Source organism: Oryctolagus cuniculus, chromosome 7 (assembly GCF_964237555.1).
Source record: "Oryctolagus cuniculus chromosome 7, mOryCun1.1, whole genome shotgun sequence".
In the NCBI taxonomy this organism is placed as follows: Eukaryota; Metazoa; Chordata; class Mammalia; order Lagomorpha; family Leporidae; genus Oryctolagus; species Oryctolagus cuniculus.
In genome coordinates this window covers 139,980,522-140,004,003 of record NC_091438.1, presented here as the reverse complement: position 1 = coordinate 140,004,003, position 23,482 = coordinate 139,980,522, and the positions used below count along the sequence as shown (strand labels likewise).

The window sequence follows — 23,482 nt, the reverse complement described above, 5'->3', positions numbered from 1 at the left end:
TTCATCCGGCTCTTTGCTATGGCCTGGGAAAGCAGTAGAAGATGGCCCAAGTCCTTGGACCCCTGCACCCATGTGGGAGACCTGGAGGAAGTTCCTGGCTCCTGGCTTCGGATCGGCGCAGCTCCAGCCATTGCAGCCAATTGGGGAGTGAACCAGTGGATGGAAGACCTCTCTCTCTCTCCGCCTCTTCTTCTCTCTGTGTGTAACTCTTTCAAATAAATAAATTAATCTTATAAAAAAAACTACATTTCCCAGGGTCCCCTGAAGCTATTGTTCCCACAGATGCACCCACAGGAGACTGGAAAGGTAGGAGATGAGAAATGTGGCACAGCACCCAGGCTCCTGGGTGGATCGGCCGCTCTGCAAGCATGGTCTGAAAGTACTTGGTTCTTCCGGGGAGCTCCTCTGGGGAGACGTCAAGGTCCATTCCTAATCTCACAGTATCAGGAGATGGCAGCATGGAGGGGGGTCTACAATGATAGCCACGTGGTATGGCTGGACACTTTCTCCCCAGTGCTGTTCCCTGAATTTTTAGCATTCAACATGATTCCTTGGCCCATGTGGAGATTCATAAACCACTGAATACTGTCTGGTAATGCCCTTTCTGCTTAAACTACCTCAGTGGGTTCGATTCTCCACAAGTAAATATCTATACCTGAGGGAACTTCAAGAAGTTCAGGGGAAAATGGAATTTAAAAATAAATTTAGGGGCAGGCATTTAGCTTACTAGTTAACATGCCAGTTGGGATCTCCTTATCCCACATCAGAGAGCCTGGGTTGGAATCCCGGCTTCGGTCTCAATTCCAACTTCCTGCGGATGCTCTACCCGGGATGTAGTGGCTCATGGCTCAAGTAGCTGGGTTCCTGCCACCCACGTGGGAGTCCTGGACTGAGTTCCCAGCTCCAGCTTCAGCCTGGCCCAGTCCCAGCTGTTGCAGGCATTGGGAGAGTCGACAAGAAAATGGGAGCCCTCTCTGTTTCTTGTTGCTACTCAAATAATTTAAAAGTTTATGGGTTTAAAAAAATTTTGAAATCCATGCATGATTTTTTCATAATAGACATTTCCATGAACTTTTTGAAGAGTCCTCATTTATCTATATATTATATTAGTTTTATTATTTTAAAAATTTAAGTGTATTTATTCAAGAGGCAGAGAGAGAGAGAGAGAGAAAGCACTCTCATCCTCTGTTACTATCCCCAAATGTTCTCGGCAGCTGGAGCTGAGCTGAGTGAAACTAGGAACCTAGAACTCAATCCAGGTCTCAGCAGGGGCTGATCCACTTGAGCCAGCGACCTGGTGCCCTCAGGGTGCAGGAGACTGGAACCGGTCGTAAAGAACCAGGCACTCTGATTTGAGATGTGCGGGCCCAAGCAGCATCCTAACTACTATTCCAAATGCCTATCCCCGGATAGAACATTGCATGAGGGCCACATGCCAGCACCATGCAGAATGAAGTTCGTGAGGGCCACCCTCGGGCTCTGTGAGCGCTTCACAGACTGAACTACCATGCCAGTCCTGCACCACCTACCTCCAGATTGTTACATGTAATAATAGCAAGCTTCCATTGTTTAAGCCACGGTTACTTTGGGTTTTCTACACTCACAGTCAACTCATTATTCAAGTGAATCAATCATCAATACCTCATTCTCTCAATTCACAATATTTTCAACTTTCTTCTCTGTCCATTAAGCACCTGTTCATACGTCATTGGTTGATTTAAAATTCCATATCAAGGGTCAGTGCTGTGGCATAGTGAATTAAGCTGCCACTTGAAGTACCAGCATCCCATATGGGCACTGGTTCAAGTCCTGGCTGCTCCATTTCCAACCCAGCTCCCTGCTAATGCATCTGGGAAAGCAGCGAAGATAGCCCAAGTGCTTGGGCCCCTGCACCCACATGGGAGACCTGGAAGAACCTTCTGGCTCCTGGCTTCGGATCAGCTCAGCCCCGCCCAGGCTATTGCAGCCATTTGGTACCAGCAGATGGAAGCTCTGTCTCTCTCTCTCTGCCTCTACCTCTCTGTAACTCTGCCTTTCAAATAAATTAATAAATCTTATTTTTAAAATTCCGTATCATTCAGTCTCTGACCCTTCTAACTCATAGCTTTTAAGAACTCCCAAGGGTATAGTTACTTGAGTTCCTCTTGATCTGAAGACCTGTCAATTAAGGAGACAAATCACCTGCTTACAAACACTCAAAAATGCAACTGTGGAACAGACTTTCCTGTTTGTCATGAGGGGACATACAGGTGTAGATGAATCACTGGCCCATAACAATTCTGAAATCCAGCTAGGCAAACGTTGCAAATTCCTCGATCAGGAAAGAATTACCCTTGGACTTTGGTTCTACCCCTGGGCACTCAGTTCTGCCCTCTGAGTCATCTTTCGTTTTGCACATAGGCAGCCTGTATTTGCAGTTATGTCATTTTCACAGATTGTAGCCTTCCAGTAGAATTTTGGGGTTCAGAATATTCCTTTTCATTTTGTACTGTCTTTGGTCCTTTTATCCATATTCCCTTCTAGTGACTACTCTCTCTCCTTGCCAGTAGTAATTTTTTGCCAGTAATAATTTTAAAACATCACTGCAATTTCTTTGATAGTCTTTCCATTAAGAGATACGTGGGGCAGGCGTTCAACACAGCAGTTGAGATGCCATCTGGGACACCTGAAACGCTGCCACAAAACACACCAAACACCGGAGTGAGGGAGGAGGGTGGGGGAAACCCGATAGGCTGGAGGGAGAGGGTGAGAGAGGGCAGAAAGGGAGAGGGGTCAAAAAAAAAGGTGGGGGGAGAGGGGTCAAGACAGAAAGAGGTTAAGAAAGAGAGAGAGGGACCGGTGCTGTGGCATAGTAGGTAAAGCCACCGCCTGCAGTGCTGGCATCCCATATGGGCACCAGTTTGAGTCCTGGCTGCTCCACTTCTGATCCATTTCTCTGTTATGGCCTGGGAAAGCAGTGGAAGATGGCACAAGTGCTTGGGCCCCTGCACCTGTGTGGCAGACCCAGAAGAAGCTCCTGGCTCCTGGCTTTGAATGGGCACAGCCTTGGCTGTTGCATCCATCTGGGGAGTGAACCAGCAGATGGAAGACCTCTCTCTCTCTCTCTGCCTCTGTCTCTCTGTTACTCTGTCTTTCAAATAAACAAATCTTAAAAAAAAAAGAAAAAGAAAAAGAAAGAGAGAGAGGGCATGTGTTCGGGGAAGCATGTCCTGTTATACTCTTGCAGGGGGTAGGGAAGTGGGAACAATGAATCCCATTAGGGTGGGGGTGGAGCTGATGCTTGGGGTTGGGCCATTTGTTCACTTGACTTCTAGCAAGCCAGGCTGGGCTTAGGACTGAAGCTTACTGCACAAGATGGAGATGGGGACCAGAGCCTAAGATGGCCCCCAGGGCTTAAGATGGCACCATGGATAAGACCACACCATTTTACTAACAACACCCATATCCCATAAGCAAGTGCCTGCATTTCAGACCTGGCTCTACTTCTGGTTTCAGCTCCCTGCTAATGAACACCCTCAGAGGCAGTAAGCCGTGCCACACCTGCTGGGATCCCCGCTCCCCACAGGGGAGACCTCGACTGTGCTCAGAAATCCTGGCTTCTGCCTGGCCTGCCCTTGACTGTTGCAGGCATTTGGGAATGAACCAGCAGATGGAAGATCTCTCTCTGTGCCTCTCCCTATCTCTCTCTGTAACTCTGCCTTTTAAATAAATAAAATCAAACTTAAAATATATATAATGCCTATAAAATAGGATATGGCCAGTGAGGTATGTAGCTAGTAGATAGGTATAAAAAGTCTTGCAACTCCCTCTTGGACACACCCTCTCCAACTCCAGCTGCCCTGCTACAAGAGGCGTTTGCCACATGGAGAACTTTTGTGAGGTTCTCTAAAGGACAGTCTCGGGTGAGACCAGGCCTCCAGTGATCCCAGCCTAAGTCCCAGGTCTGTGAGTGAAGAAAATTCCAGATGATCCCAGGCCCCAGCAGTTCAAGTCACCCCAGCCACAGGAGCCTTCACAGCTGAGGCTCCAGACATCATGGAATAGAGACAGCCCTTCCTGCCATGACCTGTCAGACTCCTGACCGTTGGAATCCATGAACATAATAAAAAATAGCTTTCATGGGGCAGCTGTTTGGCCTAGTGACTTAGATGCTGGATGGGATGTTGTATTGTAGAGTCAAAATCAAAATGGAGTAAGTATGGCTAACAGCTAATTGCAGATCTCTTGCTTCTGTACATACTAGCTTTGCTTGTTAAAGGCTAAGGGCGTATCTTGTGAAACTATGTGGGCCCAAATTCCAGGAACTGAGAAAGAGCACAACCCTAAGTTGACAGAAATGGGCCCTGCACTGTTATCTTACGACCATATCTTGGGTTTGTTATTGTTCCTGGGTTTGTTATTGTTAACTGTTATCCTACAACCATATCTTGGGTATGTTATTATTCACTGCACACCAGGGGTTCAAAATTGTGAGCCCTATTGAACAGAATACCATAACAAGCTGTGTAACTCGCTGTTGGGGGGCCACACTTTGGTAAGGAGTGTTCGTCCTGATCGGTTGCCTGGCCTCTCATTTTCAATAAAATTCCTGTGTGATTGTCGCTGGTTTTTGTAATATTCTATTTTAGCTGATGAGTGGATGCAACAGTATCCCATATTGGAGTGCCTGACATCAATTTCTAGCTCTGGCTCCTATTTCTGACTTCCTGCTAATGCAGACCCTGGAGCAGGTGATGGCTCAGTATTGGGTCCCTGTTGCCCATTTGGGAGACTTGGACTGAGCTCTCAGCACTCAGCTTCAGATTAGCCCAGCCTCAGCCATCGCGGATGTTTGGGGAGTGAGCCAGCAGATGGAAACTCGCTCTGTCTGTCCGCCTCTCAAACTGATAGAAGTTTAAAATGTTAAGTAAAATAGATTTTTGCTTTTTTTAAAAAATTATTTGATAGAGTTAGACAGTAAGAGAGAGATACAGAGAGAAAGGTCTTCCTTCTGTTGGTTCACTCCCCAAATGGCCACCATGACTGGAACTACGACAATCCGAAGCCAGGAGCCAGGTGCTTCTTCCTGGTCTCCCACGCAGATGCATGGGCCCAAGGACTTGGGCCATCCTCCACTGCCCTCCCAGGCCACAGCAGAGAGCTAGACTGGAAGAGGAGCAACCAGGACTAGAACCGGCACCCATATGGGATGCCGGTGCTGCAGGCGGAGGATTAACCAAGTGAGCCACGGCGCTGGCCTGTTTTTGGCTTTTTACACTAAGTTTAGGTTGGTTTATTACACAGAAAGAATAATTGGCACATTCCTTTTATAACCAAATTTCTCTGGAGTTTTCTATTCTTGTCTCCATTTCTTTATCCCCCTCATTCCCTGCTCTAATCTGATTCTCTTCTAATCTGCAAAATAAAATAAATGTTCCCTGTTTTCTGGCATACAATCCCTAAAATTCTTGGAATCTTGAAAATGATAAGTATTTTTTGTATGCTAATGAGTTGGCTAAAGACTGCCAGCTCCTAGGTAGCTAGAGGATGGAGAATTCTCTCAGGAATCACCCAGGTAGCATTAGTTGGGACTCCTGAGGCTGGTGCTGTGGTGTAGTAGATTAAGCCTCCTCCTGCAGTGCCAGCATCCCATATGGGTGCTGGTTCATGTCCTGGCTGCTCCTCTTCTGATCCAGATCTCTGCTTGTGGCTTAGGAAAGCAGTGGAAGATGGCCCAAATGCTTGGGCCCCTGCACCTATGTGGGAGACCTGGAAGAAGCTCCTGGCTCCTGACTTCGGATTGGCCCAGCTTTGGCAGTTGAACCAGTGGGTGAAAAGACCTTTCTCTGTCTTTCTCTCTCTTTTGTGACTCTACATCTCAGGTCAATAGATAAAATCTTAAGGAAAAAAGAATTGGGACTCCCAGACCTGCTCTCCAACTTCCAGGGCAGGGAGAGGGACTAAAGGTTAGGTTAGTCAATGATCTGATCAGTCATGCCTGTGTAATGAATCATCTGTAGAGACCCAATAGGACAGGGTCCTGAGAGCTACTGGATAGCTTTGGGAATTTCCTGGAGGTCGGTGCACCTGTCCACCTCTCCATCTGGTGGTCACTGGTATCCTTTATAATAAACCAGTCAATGTAGGCACCAGCATTGTGGCATGGCAGGTTAAGCTGCTGCCTGCAGTATTGGTATCCCATGTTGGAGTTCCAGCTGCCCTGCTTCTGATCCAGCTCCCTGCTGATGAGCCTAGGATGATGACGAACAGCCCAGGTACTGGGACCCCTGCGACTCACGTGGGAGAGCTTGGTTTCCGCCTGGCCCAGCCCAGTCTGTTGCAGCCATTTGGGGAGTGAACCAGTGGGTGGAAGATATATCTCTGTCTTTCCCTCTGTCTGTTACTCTGCCTTTCAAATATACAAATCTCTTTTTTTAAAGCAAAAAAAAAGTAAATAGTAAACACGAGTGTTTCTGAGTTTTGTGCTGTGCTAACAAATTAATGGACTCCCAGGAGCAGGTTCAGGAGATGAGTGTGGGATTTTGCACTTATAGTGAGTTGATCAGGAGTATAGGTAAAATAACCCATGGCTTGCAGTTGGCAGCCTCAGTAGGCAGTGGTCAGAGACAGACCATAACCTGTGGCATCTGAGAGTATCTCCAGGCAGACAGCATCAGAACCAAATACAATTACATGATGCCTGGCTGGTGTCAGCTACAGAATTGCTTGCTGGGTGCATGAGGAACTGGTCCTAAGTCTTCTGTGATGATTGTTGCAAGGGGTCATGGGAGCAACTGAGGTCCTCTCTCTTCACTCTCCCCTGTCTTTCAACCATAATAATGTCCTCTGAAGTCAATGATCTCCATGTTAAACCTAACAGATATTTTCTCTGAGCCTTGTTCTCCCAGCAGTATCTAATACTTTGTCCAATTCTTCTTCCTTGAGATACTAATTTCTTGAGATCTCTAATTTCTACAGCACCACAGTACCCCTTGCTCTGCCTCCCTCTGGTCACTTCTCAGACTCCTTTGCAATTGCACCTTCCTCCAGCAGTCACTAAATGATGGGGCCGTTCAAGACTTGGCCCTGAGCCTTCTCTTCTTTTCTGTTTATATTCTCTCTCCATCTAGATCTATGGTTTTATTTATGCTTAAACTTTTTATTCTTTCACTTTCATTTATTTGAAAGGAAGTGAGACAAAGATAATGATAGAAAGAGAGAGAGAGAGAGAGAGCTTTCATTTTCTGTATCGCTTCTCCTAATGCCGGCAATAGTCAGGGTTGGACCAGATCAAATCAGGAGCTGGGAACAAATCCATGTCTCCCATGTGGGCTGCAGAGACCCAGATACTTGAGCCATCACGTGCTGTCTCCCAGGGAACACTCAGCAGGAAGCTGGAGTCTGAGGTGAAGGGAGAACTGGAACCCAGGCACTCCGATACAGTGTATGAGCAACCCAAGTGGCCTCCTGACCTCTGTGACCAAAACCTGCCCTAAGAACCACAGTTTTAATTTCCATACGTAGGACAAGGATGACAAAATTTTATCTCAATTTTATCTATTGAGCTCCAGGACATACGCCCGGCTGCCTTCTTACCATTTGTACTAGTAAACGTTCCTAGTTGCACAGAGACTGGTCTTGGCTGACGTAAGCAGACATTAATATATTAAAAATTCACAGGGCAGGTGTTTGATGTAACAGTTAAAACACCCACATCTCACATGCGAGTGTTTGAGGTCAAGTCCTGGCTCTGCTCCCAATTCTAGCTTTCTAGCTTGCTTGCTTGCTTGCTTGCTTGCTTGCTTTTTTAATTTGAGAGTTTCAGACAGAGGGAGAGAAAGTCTTCCTTCCGTTGGTTCACTCCCCAAATGGCCACAACAGTCGGAGCTCTGCCGATCCGAAGCCAGGAGCCAGGTGCTTCTTCCTGGTCTCCCATGCGGGTGCAGGGGCCCAAGCACTTGAGCCATCTTCTACTGCCTTCCCAGGTCACAGCAAAGAGCTGGACTGGAAGAGGAGCGACCGGGACTAGAACCGGTGCCCATATGGGATGCCAGTGCCACAGGTGGAGGATTAACCTACTTCGCCACGGCGCCAGCCCCTAGCTTTCTATTAATGCACAACCTGGGAGCCATCTTTCTCTGCTTCCACATTAGCAGGGAGCTAGATCAGAACCAGAGCAGCTAGAATTCAAACAAGTGTTCCAATATAAGATGCAGTGTCTCAGGCAGCAGCTTAACCTGCTACACCACACCAGTCTTTTTCTTTTTTAAAAAAATATGTATTCACTTATTTATTTTCATTTTATTTGAAAGGTGGAGAGATAGACACACACACACACACACACACACACAGAGATCTCCCATCTGCTGGTTCTCCCCTCCAATGACTGTGGGATGGGACTGGCCAAAGTTATGAGCCCAGAAGTCAATCTGTGTCTCCTGGGTGGGTGGCAGGGACCCACCTACTTGAGCCATCTTCTGCTGCCTCCCCGGTGTGCATTAGCAGGAAGCTGGAATTGAGAACAGAGCTGGACTCCAGCCCAGGCACTTCCCTATGGGATATGGGCTGCCCAAGAGGCATATGCCAAATGCTCACTCCTGAAATAAAAATTAAGAAAAAGTTTAAAGAAACACTGGGAGAACCAGAGTACAAGAGCTGAAAGCAGTGCTAAGCAGCCAGGAATAATAGTCACGTCACTAAACTGGCGACAGTGGATGCTGCCACCAGAAGCGCCGCCACCATGGCACCTGGAGGTATTATTGTCACTATTGCCAGAAAAGGCTCTTTGAGGTTCCTGCTCATGGTGTCATAGCTCTGTCTTCAAAGTCTCCAGTGGGAGCCTCTGATTGTCAAAGTGTAGACCACGTAAATCCATTGCCCTAGCTGCAAGGGATTCTGGGAAACAAGCCACTGGCATTTCCAGATTCTACCACAGAAGGCAGACTCTATCTCCCACCAATTAATCATAAGGATAAGAACTTCGGCAAACATATAAATGAGTTTCAGATAATGTGCATCCAAAAGGAATAAAGATCTCCAAACTGCATCCTAAGGACCTCTTAACCTCAACAGGTCAAGCTGAATTTATTTATTTATTTGAAAGTCAGAGTTACAGAGAGAGAGAGGTGCAGAGGAAAGAGAGAAGTCTCCTATCCACTGGTTCACTCAAATGGGTACAATGGTCAGGGCTGAGCCAGGCTAAAGCCAGGAGCTTCATCCAGGTCTCCGATATGGGTGGCAGAGGCCCAAGCACTTGGATCATCTGCTGCTGATTTTCCCAGGCCATTAGCAGAGAACTGGATCAGAAGTGAAGCAGGGGCAGTGCTGTGGCAAGTGGGTTAAAGCGCCTGAAGTGCCAGCATCCCATATGGATGCCGGTTCTCGTCCCAGCTGCTCCTCTTCTGATCCAGCTCTCTGCTATGGCCTGGGAGAGCAGTGGAAGATGGTCCAAATCCTTGGGCCCCTGCACTCACATGGGAGAATGGGAAGAAGCTCCTGGCTTTGGATTGGCACAGCTCCAGCCATTACAGCCATCTGGGGAGTGAACCAGTGGATGGAAGACCTCTCTCTCTATCTCTACCTCTTTCTGTAACTCTTTCAAATAAATAAATCTTTAAAAAAAAAAAAAAAAGAAGAAGAAGAAGAAGAAGTGGAGCGGCCAGGACATGAACTGGCCCCCATATGGCAAGTAGGCAGTAACTTACCCTAGTATACCTCAGCACTGGCCCCTCAAGCTGGATTTATAATCTTTGTTGCTCTCTGACTCCACAATAAATAAGTAAAACAATTTTTAAAAAGATTTATTGTATTTATTTGAAAGGCAGAGTTACAGAGAGAGAGAGGAGACATAGAGAAAAAAAAGTTCTTCCATCTGCTGTTTCACTCCCCAAATGGTCTCAATGGCCAGGGCTGGGCCAAGCTGAAGCCAGGAGCCCAGAGCTTCATCCTCCGCTGCTTTCCCAGGTGCATTAGCAGGGAGCTGATCAGAAGTGGAGCAGCCAGGGCCTTGAACTAGTGCCCACATGAGATGCTGGCATTGCAGCAGGCAGCTTAACCCACTATGCTACAATAAAGCCCAAGGCCCAAATAAAACAATTTTTAAAAATAAGAATCTGGTCCGGGGCCGGCACTGTGGAGCAGAGGGTTAAAGCCCTGGCCTGAAGTGCTGGCATTCCATATAGACGCCGGTTCTAGTCCCAGCTGCTCCACCTCTGATCCAGCTCTCTGCTATGGCCTGGGAAAGCAGAAGAAGATGACCCAAGTCCTTGGGCTCCTGCACCTGCGTGGGAGACCTGGAGGAAGCTCTTGGCTCCTGGCTTCAGATCGGCACAGCTCCAGCTGTTGCGGCCATCTGGGGAGTGAACCAGTGGATGGAAGACCTCTTTCTCTGTCTCTACCTCTCTCTGTAACTCTGTCTTTCAAATAAAAAAAATAGCCCCATTAAAATGTTTAAAAAAAAAAGAATCTAGTCCTCATCCAGTCTTTTCTGTATCAGTGAACAGAGCTAAGGTCCACCAAGTTTCACAAACCAAAGGGCTCTTTCTTTCCCTTCATCCCCTATAGTCAAGCTGTTACTTCTGATATTTATCTCCCCACTTCTCTTGATCACCCCACATATATCCATCTGCTCCCTTTCTACCCTAGTTCAAGATTCCATCACCTCTTGGTGGGACCACTGTAATCTAATCTGTCCTCCCTCTAATGTATCCTCCATACAGTCATCTTTTTGAAATGCTTACCTCACATCACACATACCCCGCCCAGCCCGAGACTAATGAATGGCTTCCAGAGTTCCTACCACAGTGCACAGTCCTGGATGATTCGACTCCAACTTACTTTTCCCATCCCATCTCTCCACGCTGTCCCTCCCTGTGCCCTACTGCCTCATCAGCCTTTTATGCTATTGTCCCTCCTACCAAACATCTTTGCACGTTTAGCTCTTACCTGGAAAGCTCCTGACTGCTCACACCTTTGCTTATTGACTGTTATCAACACAACTTCCTCAAGGAGTCCTTCCCCAAACCAACACCCTCTTTCCTAAGACAAGGCTCCTCTTTATCTACAAATACCCTCTCGCAGGACCACACACCTAACCTTCAGGCTTACCCTGTGTTGGTATAGCAGTTAAGATCCCATAGCCCATGCTGGAGTGCTTGGGTTTGCATCCTGGCTCCACTCCAGAATTCCATCTTCCTGCTAATGTGGACCCTGGAGAGGCAGCAGGTGATGGCTCAAGTACTAGGGTCTTTGCCACCCATGTGGGAGATCCAGACGGAGTTCCAGGCTCCTGACTGTTGTAGGAATTTGGAGAGCGAATCAGTGGTTTCTCTTCTCTTCAGGCAAATAAAAAAACTAAAAAAAATTTTAAATGGGAGTAAATTCTCTCCTTCAAGAATTTGAGCTGAAGAGGTGGAAAAAGAAACAAAACAAAGCAAGAGCTGAAGGGAGTTGACACTGACTAACGGGGCAGCAAGGGCGGAGAGAAGCATGAATCCTGATGCCAGGAGGGCGAAGCTGAAGGGAGAACTCCCAGCATCTCTAAACCGCAACATCGCCAAGTTCCCGTGCTTTAATTCACTAAGGCTAAAATGAAGCTATTTGCCCTGAGAATGGCCAGGTCTCTCTGGGGGAATCCTCAGTGGGCATGGGCATAGAGGTGGCTAGCACCCAGTGATTTTCAAACAGATTTCCCCTGACCTCTTCAGAAGGTGAAGAAATGCACCTAAATTGCAGATCATCTCTGAAAGTGATGCAAAAGTGATCTTAAGAATCAGGTGTGGGCCGGTGCCGCGGCTCACTAGGCTAATCCTCCGCCTCGTGGCGCTGGCACACCTGGTTCTAGTCCTGGTCGGGGCGCCGGATTCTGTCCCGGTTGCCCCTCTTCCAGGCCAGCTCTCTGCTGTGGCCAGGGAGTGCAGTGGAGGATGGCCCAGGTGCTTGGGCCCTGCACCCCATGGGAGACCAGGAGAAGCACCTGGCTCCTGGCTTCAGATCAGCGCAGTGCGCCGGCCGCAGCGGCCATTGGAGGGTGAACCAACGGTAAAGGAAGACCTTTCTCTCTCTCTCTCTCTCTCTCTCACTGTCCCCTCTGCCTGTCAAAAAAAAAAAAAAAAAAATCAGGTGTGAATGTTTTGTATGCTTCTTACGGAGAGGATGATCTCAGAATGCAAAGCTGATTGATTTTTTTAAAGATTTACTTATTCGAAAACTAATGTGATGAGAGGGACAAAATCAGAGTGACAGTGAGAGAGGAAGAGGGAGAGAGAGACAGAGAGAATCTTCCACCGGCTAGTTCACTCCCCAAATGCCTACAACAGGCTGGGCCAAGCTGAAGCCGGGAGCCAGGAACTCCATCTTGGGGCTCCCGCTTGGGTCAGCACTTGGGAGATCATCTGTCACCTCCCAGGTGCATTAGCAAGAAGCTGGACAGGAAGAGCAGAGCCCAGCACTGGGGGTGGGATGCAGGCACGAGATCCCCGCAGGCGTTCCAAGTGGCTGCTCAACCCATTGAGCCACAACACCTGCCCCATGGATCGCTAATTATTGGTGAAACCAAAGTCAGAAACTTTGTCCAACATTAAGAAACAAATACATGTTTTGAGTCCTTTTGTTACGCTTTACTATCATACAGTACTTTGCAGTACTTGACTTCAGTACAAGGAACTAGGAAATGAATTTAGTTTATGCAATCAATGCTTCTGCAGCAAGAGTGAAAATTCAATGATTTACTATGTTAGCGAATTGTGTGCCCTGATGTTTGCATTCTAAAGAGTAGAGACATAAATGTGTCAGAAGTGAGGCTTGATGGACGGATGACAAATTTTTTGCACTGGAAAACACGAAACCCGCTTTTTCTTTTTTAAACTGATTTTATATTTCTCTGGACTGAGCTGCAAACTGTGCCGTTTCATCCCAGCCTCTCTGGGTTTTCTTCTCGGAATGCAATGCCTGCGACCCGCAGAGGTTTAGGAACGGTTATCTCGGATTAAAAGCGCTGCTCCAACGAAGGGGCTGATTCTGTGGAAATCGCTTCCATTTGACGTCGCTAAACTTAAGGACAATAATGTCACATGCACTCACACAGTAATTGTGGGCACGCCTAAGTCCCTCCCTCTTTCCTCAACCCAACTCTCCAGATCCTCGAAATCCAGCCCTTCTGCCCTCCGGAGGCGCCTTTCCCAACGTAAAGTACAATTTTTAAATTCAAGCTCCTGACTGAAATAATGATCCGCAGCCAAGCGCCGGGGAGCCGGGGCACCCCGGGGACTCTGGAGGGCGCCGCGGGCGTGGGCAAGGGCAGGGGGAGTGGGCGAGGCCGCTGGTTGGTGCCTGAAATCTGTGCGTTGCCCCTTTAATTGTGTCCCCAGCCCTCGGGCGTTTCTGTCCAACGCCCACGTCAGCAAATACCTTTTGTTTCTCTCACGTTGGGGCTACTTGTTTTAGGGCGCAAAGGAGCCGCTTCGAAAGGGGGTCCTGGCCCCGCCGAGACCCGGGAATCTGCCCCCAGCCTGGCCGCGGCGCCGCGGCCCGCGGTGAGTGCTGCGCGCGGCGCGGGCGGAAGGCGGGCGGGGCGTCGGGGCTGCCGGGACCGGCCTGAGCCCGGCTGCGGGCGGCGGCGGCGGCGCGGGCTCTGACGGCCCGGGCGGCGGCGCGGGGATGCGGGCCCGGGGCTCGCAACCCCCAGACGTCCGCAGCCGGGGAAGCGGCGGGCGGCGCGGAGGCGAGCGGGCGCCATTTGCAGCCCGGGGCGCAGCGCGGCGCCGGCTCCGAGGGGCTGGAGACGGCCACAAAGGAGGCGCGGGCGGCTGCGGCGGACGCGGCGGCCTCGGGCGGCGGCCCGGGCAGCCCGTGAGGAACGGCGGGCGGGCGGGCGGGCGGCCGCGGGGCACCGGCCCCCTGGCCGCGCCTCTCAGCCGCGCGCCCGGCCGCGCCTCCTCGCCCGCCGGGCAGCGCCTCCTGCGCGCCCGGGAGAGGCTGCGGGACAATGGCCGCGCCGTCGCCGCCCGCGCCCGCGTTGCCGCCCGGCGCGGCCCGGTCCGGCCCGGGCAAAGGCGGGAAGGCGCGCGGAGCCTCCTGGCGGCGGCGGCGGGAAGCCGGCGGGGCCGGTGCCGGGCGTGTCTGGAGCCGTCGGGCGCCGCGGACTGCGCAGGGCCGGCGGCCGGCTGGGCTCCGACTGCGCGGCGGAGGCGGGCGGGCGGCCGCCTGATGGGCGCCAGGCGGGCGCGGGCCGGCGGCGCTGCCTTGGGAGCGTGGCTCCCGGGGCCGATAGCCCGAGTTTCTCGGTGCCGCCTTCCTTTCCTAGGCTTTAAATCCTGGTGCGGCAAATCTGGGCGTAGAACGCCGGACGGACTTCCTGCACCTACCAATTAGCGAGCTCCGCCGGTCTGTTCCCTGACGGAGCCATCGGTGCGCATCCCCTGCCCGTGCAGCTGCCTCTCCCCTAAATGAGGCGGCGGTATGGCCCCTTCCCCTTCGGGTGCGCTCTTGTCGTTGCTTGTGCCAATGGCACTCGCCACGGGTGTGGAAGCGCTGGATTCACACCTACTGGGCTCCTGACCGCACGTGCCAGCATCACCTCTATTCTTAATCAGCCTTTATATTTGCAGAACTTAAGTAAATGGAGCGCTTTCACCAGTAAGAATTATTTCACTTAATTTCCCATTAAATGACCACCCAGTTAGACTGATGGATTATTACACCGTGTGGAGGAAACGCACGCCCAGCGCTCCAGAGCTTCATCTGCTGTTCTGAGGGTGAACGGTGATAGCGCCCCAACAGCGTTCCCCCTCAAGGGCATTGACTAGGGCAGGCTCCGAAGGGGCCAGTCGCTCACATGGTCTCCCTGCTTTATAAACCTTACCAGATCTTCATCAGGAAAGCCTCCCAGAGGTGTGGCACCTGGAGTCGGAATCCCTCTGATGTCCAGGGATCTGGTGTCTTTATGCCTGCGAACCTCCCTGGCTGCACAGGTGGTGAATGAGGAGTGAGAATCAGGCCTGGGACCCTTGACCCAGTGACCCGCGGTGTGCAGTGTGCTCGGAGAGGGGACATTTCCCACCACACCCCCAGAAGGCCAGGACCAGACCTTTTCCCATAGCCCTGAAACCACCAGCTTTGCTGCTGAAAATGATTCTGGATCAGCAGAACACTTTGTAAGATAGAATAATACTGGATGCACCCTGTATCATTTAATCTTTTTGGATTAAGCAGAATTTCTGTCTAATAGGCTTAACTCATTCAGTGACATATTACTGTTAGAGGGTCTGATGTAAATTTGTTCATGCCACCGAGGGACATGGATTGGGCAGTGGCTTCCCACCTAGAAAGCTGGACGTTCAGGAACGAGTTTCACCGTGTCCTACCCCCTTCACCAATCTGCCTTCCCTGGCTTCCCTCTCCCATTGCTGTCCTCATCCTGCCTTGCCTGCCCCTCCTCGGAGCCTTTACACTTGCTGTTCCATTTCTTTGAACTGCACACTTACACACTTAGATGACTCTGTCTCCCTGTCTCCCTCTTTGCTCTTTACTTTACTCAACTGTCATTGTATCAGTGAGATTTTTCCAACCATAGTTTTGATTCTCTTAAATGTTTTTATACTTATTTCTAAGATTTCCTAAGGTTAAAAGATGTTATCCACCAAGAATACAGTAACCACTCTGGTTATCTGAAGTTCTTTATGACCCAGAGTTTTTGTTTTTGAAAGATTCATTTATTTATTTGAAAGGCAAAGTTACAGGGGATAGGAGCGGGGAGAATGAGATGGATCTTCCTCCATTGGTTCACTCCCCAAATGGCCACAATTGCCAGAGCTGGGCCAGGCTGAAACCAGGAGCCTGGAACTCCATCCAGGTCTCCCACGTGTGTTCAGGGCCCAAGGACGTGGGCCATCATCTGCTGCTTTCCCAGGCACTTTAGCAGGGAGCTGGATCAGAAGTGGAGCAGAGAACTTGAACTAGTGACCATTGGGATGCTGGTGTCACAGGTGGCATCTTAACCCTCTGTGCCATGATACCTGCCCCCCATGAGCCAGGGATTTTTAAGGAGGCTAATGAGATTTGCTTTGATGACATTGATGGGACACACTAAATTCTAAATTAATGACTGTATATAAAATATTTATTTGAGAGAGAGAGAGAGGAGACAGCGTGCTCCCATCTGCTGGTTCACTCCCCAAATGACTGCAATGGCTGGGCTGGGATAGGTCTCTCTCATGAGTGGCAGGGACTCAAGCACCTTTTCTGTATTTGAAACGCAGAGTTGCAGAGAGAGAGAGAGAGAGTGAGAGAGAAATCGTCCATCTCCTGGTTCACTTCCCAAACGGCTGAAAACGACTGGAGCTGAGCTAGGCTGAGGTCTGGAGCCTGGAAATCCATCTTGATCTCCAACATAGGTAGCAGGGGCCTGAGTACTTGGGCCATCATCTGTTGCTTTCCCAGTCATATTAGTAGGGAGCTGGATTAGAAGCCCAGTAGCTGAGACTTGAACCAGAGCTCAGATAAGGGATGCTGGTGTCCCAGGCGGCGGCTTAACCCACTGTGCCAGAATGCCAGCTCCCAAGCAGTGTCTTAACCACGGTGCCAGGTGGCTGCCCACTGACTGTGTTTTTGAAAAGAGATGGTCGTTGGGGCCGGTGCCTTGGCTCACTTGGTTAATCCTCCGCCTGCAGTGCCGGCATCCCATATGGGCACCGGGTTCTAGTCCCAGTTGCTCCTCTTCCAGTCCAGCTCGCTGCTGTGGCCCAGGAGGGCAGTGGAGGGTGGTCCAAGTGCTTGGGTCCCTGCACCCACATGGGAGACCAGGAGGAAGCACCCGGCTCCTGGCTTCGGATCGGCACAGTGCCGGCTGTAGCAGCCATTTGGGGAGTGAACCAATGGAAGGAAGACCTTTCTCTCTGTCTCTCTCTCTCTCTTTCTCACTGTCTATAACTCTACTTGTCAAAAAAAAAAAAAAAAAAAAAGAGATATGGCTGTTTAGCTCAGAACCTTAATTCATTACACTTGTTACCTAAATCTTCAATCTATTTGTAGAAATACATGTCTTTTCCACTTATTTCTAATACCTTCAAACTTAATGGTTCCTAAAATAAGTAATTGTCTTTTCCATCCACCTTTTAAAGAGATATTTGAACTTGATGGGAATCTTGAATTTTGTAATATTCTTAGGACTATTATGGCATATAGTCCTATAGTATATAGGACTATTCTTACAGATATTTAAAATGTTTCTATTTGAATTTTGTGTGTCCAACATAAATTAGTATAACTTGCTGTTTTAACTTACAAAGTCAATCTACTGAAAGAAGAAAATATGAAACATAGCACCCATTTCCCACATGATTCAATCACATGTTCTGGGGGTTGACTTTGTGGTACAGCAGGTTAAGCCGCCGTTTATAATACCTGCATCCCATATTGGAATGCTTGTTCAAGTCCTGACTTTGGCTTCTGATCCAGCTCCTTACTGATGCCCCTGGGAAAGCAGTGCAAGATGGCCCAAGTAGTTGGGCCTCCACCACTCTCATGAGAGACCTGCATGGAGTTCCAGGCTCCTGGCTTCCCAGTGGCAGCCTTTTGGGAGTGAATCAGCAGTTGGAAAGTCTCTCTCTGCCTCTCTCTCTCTCTGTTACGCTGCCTTCCAAATAAATGAATCTTTTTTAGAAATCACATTTTCCAGGCTGGTGCTGTGGCTCAATAGGCTAATCCTCTGCCTATGGCGCCGGCACACTGGGTTCTAGTCCCAGTCGGGGTGCTGCATTCTGTCCCAGTTGCTCCTCTTCCTGTCCAGCTCTCTGCTGTGGCCCGGGAGTGCAGTGGAGGATGCACCTGCATGGGAGACCAGGAGAAGCACCTGGCTCCTGGCTTCGGATCAGCGTGGCGGTCACTGTGGGGTGAACCAACGGAAGGAAGGCCTTTCTCTCTGTCTCTCTCTCTCACTGTCCACTCTGCCTGTCAAAAAAAAAAAAAAAAAAAAGAAAAGAAAAAAAAGAAATAACATTTTCTGGAAATAACTTAAGCCTTTCATGATAAATAAAGAATGCTACTATGGGAGCAAGTGTTGTGGCCCAGCAGGTTAAACTGCTGTGGGGATGCCTGCTGGTTCAAGTCCTGGCTATTCTTCCAAACCAGCTTCCTGCTAATGCATACCCTGGGAGGCAGCAGGTGACAGCTTGAGTTCTTGCCACCCACGTGGGAGATCTGATGGAGTTCCTGGCTCCTGGCTTTGGCATGATGTAGTTTTGGCAGTTGTATGGGCATTTGGGGAGCGAACCAGTGGGTGGAAGATATTTCCCTCTGTGTGTGTGTGTGTGTGTGTGTGTCCGTCCCTCTCACTCTTTCACTTTGCCTTTTAAATAAATAAATCTTTAAATTAAAAAAAGTACTATTGTGAATGCAAGTTATGTTGAAGTCCTGTAGATGTAAATGTTACCCCTATTTTATTGTTTAAACCCTGTGTTGTAGCCACAGCTGGAACCTGGCTGTCTGCACAGAGACTCTCATGTCTGGGAATTCCTGATACAGAGACTTGGTGAACACAATCTCTTTCCTGAGGTTGGGGGTCGGATAGCTGTAGCACTTGGGGATGGCATCACAGGTTGCCTTGGCAGAGGTGCCCAGCGAGGCAGTGCAGCGGTCATCAGTCCCATCCGTCAGCAGCAGCTTCTTAAGGACAGGGGTCGAGACGATGCCAGAGCCTCTGCGGATGGGGTTGTGGTGTACTAGCACAGAGCCCCAGCAGCCTGTCAGTTAAGGGAGATGTGGGGCTTGCCTATCTTGTCCCCTCAGTAGCCTCTCCGCTGCTCGGACACAATGGAGAGCTTGGCCAGAGTGATGGCCATGGATGGTGGTGGCTGCCTGCTTGAGCACTTAACATCCAAGGGACAGGTGATCCCCCATGGCAACAAAGACCTTGAAGCTGGTCCACTGGCTAGTGTCGGTCTCCTTTTACTTCATCTTCAACACTTCATCCTTGAGGGATATCTGATCTCGGCCTCTGATGGGCAGGACTTGATCCTCGTGTCCTTGCGAGGCACCGTGCTTTGTGATGGGGAGTCACTCCTTATACTCGGCCTCACAGCTGTGCGTGCTGCAGCCCCAACCCCAACCCTGACTCCAACCCTGGTTGTCACTGTACAGGACTGTCCAAGCCTCCGTGGAGCCTCCTCGACCTCCCATTCCAGGTCCACCTGCTGCACACGTGTCATCTGCCATTTGGTGTTGTCTTAGAGAAGCGCTTTTTGAAAAAAAAGATGTCATTGAGGGTTGGCTTCTTTTTTTTTTTTTTTTAAGATTTTTTATTTATTTATTTGAAAGACAGAGTTATAGAGAGGCAGAAGTAGAGATAAAGAAAAGTCTTTATCCGCTGGTTTACTCCCTAGATGGCCACAACGTCTGGAGCTGAGCCAATCTGAAGCCAGGAGCCAGGAGCCTGTTCTGGGTTTCCCACATAGGTACAGGGGCCCAAGGACTTGGGTCATCTTCTACTTTCCCAGGCCAGAGCAGGGAGCTAGATTGGAAGTGGAGCGGCTGGCTTCGGCTCAGCGCAGCGCTGGCCGTAGCAGCCATTTGGGGAGTAAACCAACAGTGGGAGGACCTTTCTCTCTGTCTCTGTCTCTCTTTCACTGTCTATAACTCTGTCAAATAAAAAAAAAAAAAGAAAGAAAAAGAAAGAAAAGGAAGTGGAGCAGCTGATACTCAAACCTTAGCCCATCTGGGATGCTAGCACTTCAGGCAGCGGCTTTATCCTACTGTGCCATAGCGCTAGCCTTGGGCTTCTTCTTTTTTAAAAGCAATTTTTATTTATTTATTTTATATATTTGAGAGGTAGAGAGAGACTGGGATCCTCCATCTGCTGGTTCCTTCCCCAAATTCCTGAAATCCCTGAGACTGGGAACTGAGAACTCCATCCGGGTCTCCCCGTGGAGGGCAGGGGCCCAAGAACTTGAGCCGTCATCTGCCTCCCAGCATGTGCATTAGCTGGAAGTTCCAGAGCAGATCCAGGACTTCACCCAGGCACTCTGATAGGGGCATCTCAGGCAGCCTCAACTGCTGCACCAAACGTGGACCCCATTTCTTGCTTTAACAATTGCGTTAAGGCTTTAAACCAGTCTTCCGGTTCCCTGCTGCTCCCAGTGTCTCTCTTCCCCTGTATTGTTTCAGGTTTTATTTTGGATATGTAATTATAGCTTCATAACATACCTACTATTTATTGAGCCCTAGCTGCATGGCAGGCAGGCGCTGTGCTAGGCCTTTGGCATGCATTATGGTCGGCAGGAGAGAACGAGGTTTACGGATGCTGGCTTTGGGGTCAATCTGCCTGAATTCCAGTCTCTGCTCATTTTGCTTGTTGTGAATCTTGGAGAAAATTTTCTGTTAATTTCTCTGTGCCTTGGTTTCTTTATATAAAAATGGGATCACAACAGTACTTACCACATCAGGCTGTTATGAGGACTGATACAAGATGATGAATGTAAAGTGCTTAGTACAGTGTTCAGTAAACATCCAAATATTAACTGTTTGTTTTTATTGAGACTCATACCATTAAATGTATCCTGTTAAGTGGTGCAATTCAGTGTTTTTTAGTGTATTCACAAACTTGTGCAACCATCAATACTCTTTTAATTCCAGACATTTTCTTTTCTTTTTTAAAATTCATTTTATTTATTTGAAAGGCAGAGTTATAGAGAGAAAGGGAGAGGGAGAAGAAAGGGAGAGAGAGAGAGAGAATGAGGTTTTTCATCCACTGGTGCATTCCCTAGATGGCCACAATGGCCAGGGCTGGGCCAAGCTGAAGCCAGGAGCCAGGAGCCAGGAACCAGGAGCTTCTTCTGGGTCTCTCATGTGGGTGCAGGGGCCCAGGTACTTGGGCTGTCCTCTACTGCTTTCCCATGTGTACTAGCAGGGAGCTGGATTGGAAGTGGAGCAGCCAGGTCGCGAACCAGTGTCCATATGGGACGCTGGCATTGCAGGTGCTGGCTTAACCTGGTATGCCACAGCACTGGCTCCAAGAACATTTTTGTCACTGCTTATAGAAACCCCATCCCCATTAACAGTCATTCCCTATTCCTGTGCCTTCCTAGCTCTGGATACCACTAATCTACCTTCTCCCTCTGTGAGTCTGCCTATTCTGGGCCTTTCATAAAAATGCAGTCATAAACTACATGGTCTTTGTGACTAGCATCTTGCTCCTAGGTTGTTGGGGCTCATGCGCGTGGTAGCCTGTGTCAGTACTTCATTCTTTCTCTGTCTTCAGGTATTTCATTGTATGGGTAGCCCACATTTTGTTTATCCACTTGCCCAGTGATGGATATTTGGGTTGTTTCTACCCTTTAACTGTTGTGAATAATGCTACTATGAACATCTGTATACAAACTTCTGTGTGGAATGTTTTCAGTTCTCTTGCATATATACATAGGAGTAGAATTGCTAGGTCACATGTTACTTTTACATTGAATCACTTGAGAAACTACCAGACTTTCCAAAGTAGCTGTAATGTTTTTAAAAAGTATTTATTTATTTGAAAGCAGAGCGACAGAGAGAGAGAGAGAAAGAGAGAGAGAGAATCTTCTATCCTTTGGCTCAATCCCCAAATGGCTGCAACAACCAGGGCTGGGCTAGGCAGAAGCCAGGAGCCAGGAGCCAGGAACTCTATCCAGGTCTCCCCTTTGAGTGGCAGGAACTCAAGTACTTGAGCTAACATTCTCTGCTTCCCTGGCACATTATCAAGGAGCTGGATTGGCAGCAGAGGAGCTGAGACTTGAACCGGCACTCTGATATGAGACATGGGCATCCCAAGCAGCAGCTTAACCCTCTGCACCACAACACCCACCCCCAGCTATAACATTTTTAACATTTCTTCTTTTTTTTTTTTTAAGATTTATTTTATTTATTTGAAAGACAGAGTTACACAGAGAGGTACAGACAGAGAGAGAGAGAGAGATATCTTCCATCCACTGGTTCACTCCCCAGATGGCTGCAATGGCCAGAGCTGTGCCGAACCAAAACCAGGAGCCAAGAGCTTCTTCCAGGTCTCCCACACTGATGCAGGGGCCCAAGGAGTTGGACCATCTTCTACTGTTATCCCAGGCCATAGCAGAGAGCGGGATCAGAAGAGAAGCAGCTGGGACTAGAACTGGTGCCCATATGGGATGCCAGCACTTCACGCCAGGGCGTTAATCTGCTGTGCCACAGTGCTGGCCCCCAACATTTTAACATTTCTACCAGCATTTTGTAAAGGTTTTGATTTCTCCACATTCTGGTCAACAGTTTTTATTTTCATTTTTTAAAAGAAATTGTTATTATTATAGCTATTCTAAAGCGTGTGAAGTGGTATCTCATGATTTTTAAAAATTTAATTGTGTAATTTATTTGAGAGACAGAGAGGGAAAGAGACACAGAGACAGAGCGACAGAGAAAGATCTCCCACCCTGGTTCACTGCCCAAATGTCTGCAACAGCCAGGGCTGGGTCAGGCGGAAGTCAGGGCTGGAAACAGTCCAGGTCTCCTACATGTGTGTCAGGAACCCAACTACTGGACCCATCAGCTACTGCCAGTAAGGTGCACATTAGCAGGAAGCTGGATGGAGAGCAGAGGCAGGACTCAAACCCAGGCAGTCCAGTGCGGGATGAGGGCACTCTAAGCACTGTGATTTTGATTTGTGTTTCCCTGGTGACTACTGATGTTAAACATGTCTTCATGTGATTGTTTCCATTTGTCTTATTTCATTTTCTTTACCTTAGCTATTATCTTACTTAATTCTCTTAACAAGCTTACTTAAAGCCTCTTAACAGTCAATATCTTCATTTTACCAAAAGAAAACTGATAGAGTTAAGTACTAACTCGCGCAACTAGTCACTAGCAGACCTATTTATAATCATGTCTTTATGCTTCTTGATAGTGGGGCTGGTGTGATGGCATGAGTCAAGCCACCACTTGAGATGCCAGCATCACATGTCGGAGCCAGTCCCAATTCAGGTCCCGGCTGTTCTACTTATTCAGCTCCCTGCTGATGCACCTGGGAAAGCAGCAGAAGATGGCCCAAGTGCTTGGGCCCCTGCCACCCATGGGAGAGACCCAGTGTAGTTTCAGGCTCCTGTCTTGGGCCTAGCCCAGCCTTGATTGTTGCAGCCTTTTGGGGAGTGAACCAGCAGATGGATGATCTCTCTATTACTCTGCCTTTTAAATAAATAAATGCATCCTTTTTTTTTTTTTTTTAATGCCTCAGAACCTACGAAAGTGGGGTCTTCAGGATCTGGTCTCTACATGCTTTTTCTGGTTCCATCTTTGCTGTCCCTCCACAGGCCCTGGGTCTTTAACCATAGTAGACATCTTACTATCCTTGAAGCGATCATGCTGTTCCATTTGCTCTTGGTGCCTGGGAATTTGGTGTTCTCTCTCTCTCTCTTTTTTTTTTTTTTTTTTTTTGACAGGCAAAATCAGACAGTGAGAGAGAGAGAGACAGAGAGAAAGGTCTTCCTTCCGTTGGTTCACCCCCAAATGGCCACTA

At 48.9% G+C, this 23,482-nt stretch overlaps 1 protein-coding gene across 15 annotated transcripts in view; it reads left to right on the top strand.

Annotated features, from left to right (window-relative positions):
* The first annotated feature begins 13,083 nt into the window (after positions 1 to 13,083).
* ZBTB8A (zinc finger and BTB domain containing 8A) overlaps positions 13,084 to 23,482 on the top strand; it is a 65,123-nt gene continuing 54,724 nt past the window's right edge. For 5 of the 15 annotated variants that reach the window (XR_011390792.1, XM_070078813.1, XM_017350229.3 and 2 more), the window contains exon 1: positions 13,374 to 13,511. The gene's annotated coding sequence lies outside the window, so the exon portion shown is untranslated. Of the gene's footprint in view, positions 13,163 to 13,351; positions 13,512 to 23,482 lie in introns of those variants that run through there. The other 10 variants (XM_070078814.1, XM_070078810.1, XM_008273759.4 and 7 more) reach the window with 6 other exon arrangements.